This window comes from Strix uralensis, unplaced genomic scaffold (assembly GCF_047716275.1).
Source record: "Strix uralensis isolate ZFMK-TIS-50842 unplaced genomic scaffold, bStrUra1 scaffold_486, whole genome shotgun sequence".
In the NCBI taxonomy this organism is placed as follows: Eukaryota; Metazoa; Chordata; class Aves; order Strigiformes; family Strigidae; genus Strix; species Strix uralensis.
This window is the reverse complement of record NW_027437080.1, coordinates 12,626-19,080: the sequence shown is the minus strand read 5'-3', so window position 1 is coordinate 19,080 and position 6,455 is coordinate 12,626. Positions and strand designations below refer to the sequence as shown.

The 6,455-nt window shown below is 57.9% G+C and overlaps 1 pseudogene; it reads left to right on the top strand.

Moving 5' to 3' along the window:
- The first annotated feature begins 1,138 nt into the window (after positions 1 to 1,138).
- On the top strand, positions 1,139 to 3,845 carry LOC141939002 (E3 ubiquitin-protein ligase PHF7-like; annotated as a pseudogene).
- Positions 3,846 to 6,455: the final 2,610 nt, after the last annotated feature.

The following is a 6,455-nucleotide window of genomic DNA, read 5'->3' as shown; positions in this document are numbered from 1 at the left end:
CCCATTCTGTTGGGTCATAAAATGCCCGTTATCTTCTGGTGCCAGGGGCCCAGACCCATTCTGTTGGGTCATAAAATGCCCGTTATCTTCTGTCGCCATGGTTCTACATCCTCTGTCCTTGGGGCCTCTATCTTTGTTCATGTGAGCTTGCTTCTTTGTTCCCACAGCTCAAAATGCCTTGTTCCCACAGCTCAAACGGCCTTAGCTTAAACAGACAACTCTTAGGCCTACTATGGCTAACCATCTTTTAGTTATGTGCTCAATTTCTTTACATTTCTATATCATGACCACAGGCTGGACACTGGGGAGAGTGGTGGTGCCAGGGGAGGTGGCTGTGGGCACCGGGCTGGTGCTGAAGGTCATCACCTGTGGGGCAGTGGAACAGCATGGGGCACGGGGACCATGGGTGTTATGGGGATGTGGGGACAGTGTGTGGCATGGGGACATGGGGGGTGCCCCTCGGAACAGGTGGGATGGGCGAGCCCAGGATCCCCCACGGGACCTGGCGTTTGGTTATGCACTTGCCACAGGACCAGCCGCCCCAGTGGCATGGGTGCCACCAACCTCAGAGGGGGTGGGCAGGAGGCTGAGGATGCCCCTGCCTGGGGGTGCCGATGTCACCATTGCCATGGTGACCCGCCAAGCGTGTCCCTGCCCATATATGGGGGTGCTGATGTCACTGGGTCCACTGTGACCGTCAAACATGTCCCTGCCCATATATGGGGATGCTGATGTCACCGTGGCCACGGTGACCCACTAAGGGTGTCCCTGCCCATATATGGGGGTGCCGATGTCACCGTGTCCACTGTGACCCACCAAACGTGTCTCTGCCCATATATGGGGGTGCTGATGTCACAATGGCCACTGTGACCCGCAGGGACAAGCCTATAAAAAGGATCGCTGGGCTCAAGCCGTGCGTCAGTGCGACCTGGGAGGTGAGGAGAGGGCAGGGGAGGGATGGGGCTTGTGGGGGGCTGCCAAGGGAAAAGGGGGGTGCCACACCTCGGGGCACTGGGGCGGCGCTGAGAGCTGACCCGCGCTCTGCTTCTCCCTCAGAGTCCGCCGAGGAGCATCTGGGAGAGACACCCCAGTGCTGCTGGGACAGGGACGCTCCCAACGCTCGCTGTGGTAGTGCGCCATGTCTGAGAGGGAAGAGGAGGAGGCCCCTGACTCGATAGAGCACGGTGAGCAAAGTTTCTCTCCTGCAGCGCAGCAGAGGGGCTGTCGGGGCGGTCAGTGTGGGGCTGAGCACGGTGGCAGGGGGACGCAGTGCCTGCAATGCCCCTTCCTCACCACAGCCCCCAGCCCTTGCCCTCAGCCCCTCAGGGACAGAGCAGGCCCCTGGGGACAATCCCTCAGGGTCGTTTCCCCCGGCCCTGCAGAGGTGCTCATTCCCGTCGGCATTTGCTCTCTCCCCTCCAGTGTGCATGCTCTGTGGCCGGGCACAGGCTGACCTGGATCTCTGCGGGGAGAAAATTGAGAAGGAAGTGCTCTGTGCCCATCTGTTTTGCGTGGTGAGTGCCCCAGGTCTCCCTCCAGCTCGCTGACAGGCACTCCCGGCCACACTCTCCTCATCAGCTCCTCCTCCCTTCTCTTCTCTTCTGCAGATTTTTGCCAGTGAGCTTTTTCACTGGCAGGACGAGGAATCAGGGCTTCTGGCAATTCTCCCTGAGGACTTTCCCCGCATAGTCAAGCGGGCAGCACAGAAGGTGAGGACCTGACAAGATCAGGGAGATTTGTGTCAGGAGAGGTTTGGGGGAGCTTAGCCCAGAGCCCAGGAAAGAGATCCCAGCCCCTCCAAGCAGCTCTGGGACAAAAGCCTTGCTCCCAGCAGCTCCACAAGGCTCCAGCCCAGGAGCCTCGTGTGCTGGGCAGGTCTGTGGGCTGTGGCCCAGCAGCAGCCACATCCTGCGCCCTGCCCGGAGGCGTGGGGCTGGCTGGGGAGGCCCTGAGGCTGCCTCTGATGGGGGCTGTTCTGCTCTTTCTAGAAATGCTTCGTCTGTGGTAAGAACGGGGCCGCCATCACCTGCTGTCGGGAGGGCTGCGACCGCAGCTTCCATCTGCCCTGTGCCATGGAGGGTGAATGCGTCACCCAGTACTTTTCTTCCCACAGGTACCTCCTCTCCCCCCCTCACCCCCACGCGGGGAAGGACCCAGCATTTCTCACCTCACCCATCCCTTCTCTCTTCCCCCCAGGTCCTTCTGCAGGGAGCACCGCCCAGAGCAGGAGGTGGAGGCGGCTCCGGAGAAGAACACTGAATGTGTCATCTGCCTGGAGCCTGTGGAGGACAGAAAGTCCTACCACACCATGGTGTGCCCCGCCTGCAAACACGCCTGGTTCCACCGGGCCTGCATCCAGGTAGGAGCCGTTCCCTCGGCCCTGGGACACGGCATGTGCTGGGCAGCACCAGGGCCTAAATCCTGCTCCCTTTTGTTTCCCGCTGCAGGGCCAGGCTCTGTACACAGGTTTTTCTTTCAACTGCCCCGTCTGCAGAGACAAGCATGACTTTATCCTGGACATGCTCACCATGGGCATCCGAATCCCTTTGAGGTTGGTGTCCTGCCCGGCTCACAAGATAGGAGGCTGCAAGCCCCTGCAGTCCTGGCCCTCGACTGTCCCATCTGCCTGGACTTGAGCTTCATGGAGGAGCTGTAAACTGGGCAGGGGGGAGGAACAGGGCTGCCCTGCACCAGCCTTATGCCGGGGCAGCAGGGGCTCAGCGATTTCCCTTTCTCCATCAGATTGCCATCATGGGACAACGGGCCTCTAGACGAAGCACTAGTTGAGAGGCACAGCCGCTGCGATGCCCGTGAGTGCCTTTGTCCCGGAGGCAGGGAGCAGGCAGAGGAAGAGGGGTAAGTTGCCAAAGCGGCACCCTGGGCTCTGCACAGGATCTCTGTGTCACCAAGAGCTCGAAGAGCATCAAGAGCACCTTCGACTGAGAGCAGGAGTTGTGCCGCACAATCCCGTGCTGCCATCACTTTGTCCTCCATGAATCCTTTTTCTTCCCCAGGCCCTGGGAACTGCTCCTGTGCAGTTCCTGCGCTGCCGAGGGCACCCACCGGCGCTGCTCCAACTTGAGGACCAGCAGGACCAGCTGGGAGTGTGAGAGCTGTGCTGGCCAGGGCACCGGTAAGAGGCAAAGCACCTTCATGCCCCTGGGCTGGGGCCAGGGCCCAGGCAAGGCCTGGCAGGAAGTGCCTAGGCTGCACTTGGCAGAGCCCCTCTGCTCCAGAAGGGCTGTGGCTACCTCTCTGGCCTCTCCACCAGTGGCTTCTGTTCCCGTGACCTTTCTGCTTCCCCTTACAGACTCCAGTGACAGCTCAGAGATTGATGGCTCTGGCACTGGTGGCTACCAGTCATCCCACGGCTCGCCAGCACCAGAGAGCAGCAGGTCCAGCATTGGTAGCCAGGCGGTACTGGGGCCGCCCCATCACTCCCAAGTGCTTGAGGGCAGCAGCAGCTCCAGGCCATCTGGGCCCGACCGCACACGCCACCGGTCCCAGGTGCAACGTCGGGCCCAGACGCCCTACAGCCGGCTCAGAACACGCCGGGAGAGGAGCCACGCACCAGCACCAAGTGCTGAGAGCAGTACCGTCGGCCAGGCAGCGCTGGGGACGTCCCACGGCTCCCCAGTGCTGGAGAGCAGCAGCCCCAGCAATGGTAGCCAGGCGGCATTGGGGCCGTCCCTCGACTCCCAAGTGCTTGAGGGCAGCAGAAGCTCCAGGCCATCTGGGCCCGACCACACACGCCACCGGTCCCGGGTGCAACGTCTGGCTCAGACGCCCTACAGCCGGCCCAGAACACGCCGAGAGAGGAGCCATGCGCCAGCACAAAGTTCTAAGAGAAGCACCCCTGGCCAGGAAGCGCTGGGGGCATCCCACGGCTCCCCAGTACCGGAGAGCAGCAGCCCCAGCACCGGTAGCCAGGCGGCATTGGGGCCATCCCACGACTCCCCAGTGCTTGAGGACAGCAGCAACTCCATGTCATCTGGGCCCGACCACACACGACGCCGCACCCGGGTGCAACGTCAGGCCCAGACGCCCTACAGCCAGCCCAGAACACGCCGGGAGAGGAGCCACGTGCGAGCACCAAGTGCTGAGAGCAGCACCGTCGGCCAGGCAGCGCTGGGTACATCCCCCGGCTCCCCAGCACCGGAGAACAGCAGCCCCAGCACCGGTAGCCAGGCGGCATTGGGGCCGTCCCACGACTCCCAAGTGCTTGAGGGCAGCAGCAGCTCCAGGCCATCTGGGCCCGATCACACACGACGCCGCACCCGGGTGCAACGTCGGGCCCAGACGCCCTACGACCGGCCCAGAACACGCCGGGAGAGGAGCCGCGCGCCAGCACCAAGTGCTGAGAGCAGCACCGTCGGCCAGGCAGCGCTGGGGACGTCCCACGGCTCCCCAGTACCGGAGAGCAGCAGCCCCAACACCGCCAGCCACCTGCCGTCCGGGTCCTCCTGCCCCTCTCCAGCTCCCGAGAGTGGCAGCCGCTCCATCTGCCGTGGGCCCACGCGGATGAGGGACCACTCCTGTGTGGAACGTCGGGCCCAAAACCCTTACAGCCAGCGCGGACGCAGACGCGGGACCAGCCGTGCGTCGTCCCCGTGTGCTGGCCCTGATCCCCCTCCACCGGCACAATAAAGTTGGCTGTTGATCTCTGCCCTGGGAGACTCCACGCTCATTTGTCCCTCTCAAGTTTAGAGCAAATACTCACAATGCCTTGGCAGCCTCAACGGGCGATAATTGAGCTTCGAGCGGGTGGACTTCGCCCTGGCCTTCCGTCTGGAGCAGACGACACCTTAAGGGTTTGGTACCTGAGAGGCGTCCCAGCTCAGGGGAGATGCTGGTCACAGGCCCGCTGCGATCCAGGAGAGCTCAAAGGGTCTCCCTGGAGGTCGCAGTTTATAGGGTCCAAGATAATTGACTTTTGTCAGATCCCTTCTGGTGCCTTCCAGCAGTTACACAAGAATTTGATGAATGTGCAACTCTGTTCCCATTTGACCCCATTCCAGGCACAGGTGTGCCAGGCCCTTAGGAGATGATGGGCTGTTATAACCGTTTCTAAGCAATCGGGAGGGCAGGAGCCAGGCTCGTTAAGGGGGCGCCTTAACGTTATCAGTCCTTATCTCCACAGATTGGTGTATAGCTCAGGGGAGGTGGCTGGAATCACACCTGGCACAGAGCAGCCCAACAAGGAGGGGCGGTGAGGGGTGAGAATTGCACCACCACAATCCACCCCGTGACTAAAGTCAATTTACCTTGTCCATAGAGTGGCAGTGTGCTTGCCTCTTGCCTCTATGCCTATAAACAGAGGATGCCACAATCCAATTATAATTGGAGGGGATTTTGTGTTTGATTAGCTACAAAAAAAACCTATTTTGGGATAGTATATACACACAGGGGTACTTTTGTAATTGACTAATCTGTTTAACCATCCTCCAAACCTTAATATACAATATGATTATGAGCAGTAAACATATTAAAATTAGAATTAAGGAAATCATGACCGGGTGGAACATGGAATTAAACAGTCCTGTTGCGGTTGGTGACCATCCGAATAAGCTTTCCCACCATCCATGTTCTTCATCCCTTTGACTCTCATTAGCACTTGATGTATTTCTTCTATATCATGCTGGACCGTGATAAGAATCTTTTGTCCAGATTTTAAAGGGTAGGCACAATTCTGCAGAGATTCTCATATTAAAGACGAGGATTGTTTTCACAGTGCTACTGGTGGGCTTGCTGGATGTGGTGTTTGTTTCCATGATGTCATCGGTGGAGTTGGTTATTTCTGAAAAGGAAAGAAAAGAGAACAGTCTTGGGGGTGGGGCGGGGGGGGGTGTGGGAGGCTGAACAGGTTACCCCTTAGGATGCTGGATAAATCCATCTAGTACTGATTTTATGTTTTATTCCATTATTATCAATAGCATCCCATGCTAAAAATCCTCGTGGCTTGACGGGGGTTACTGGTATTGTTCCTACAGATGGTATTTTTGCCATCACAGGCTGTCCTGCTTTCATTGAGGACCAGGTGTGCTCATTATTTAGGTTTGTTTCTGAAGAAGGTGTTAAGAAGGCTTGAGTAATTGGACTTCCATAGGGACCATACCAATTATTTAACTGCTGTAAAATTTCAGAAAAACGTCTGTCCCATTGTCCTTCATGTGGTTTAAGATATTTTTTCAGCAGTCCATTGGCTCGTTCAACTATACCATTAGATTGTGGGTAATAAGGGGTGTGAAATACCCACTTTATTTCTCTTTGCTTTGCCCATTTTTGTACTTCTTTACTAGTAAAGTGTGAGCCATTGTCACTCTGGATAGAATCAGGGACAGGTAACATTGAGAACCATGAGGAAAGGCCTCGGATAGTATTCTGTGCATTAGCCTTTTGGCACTTGGTAGCTGTAAGGAGTCCAGATATTATCTCTACACCTGTTAAAATATATT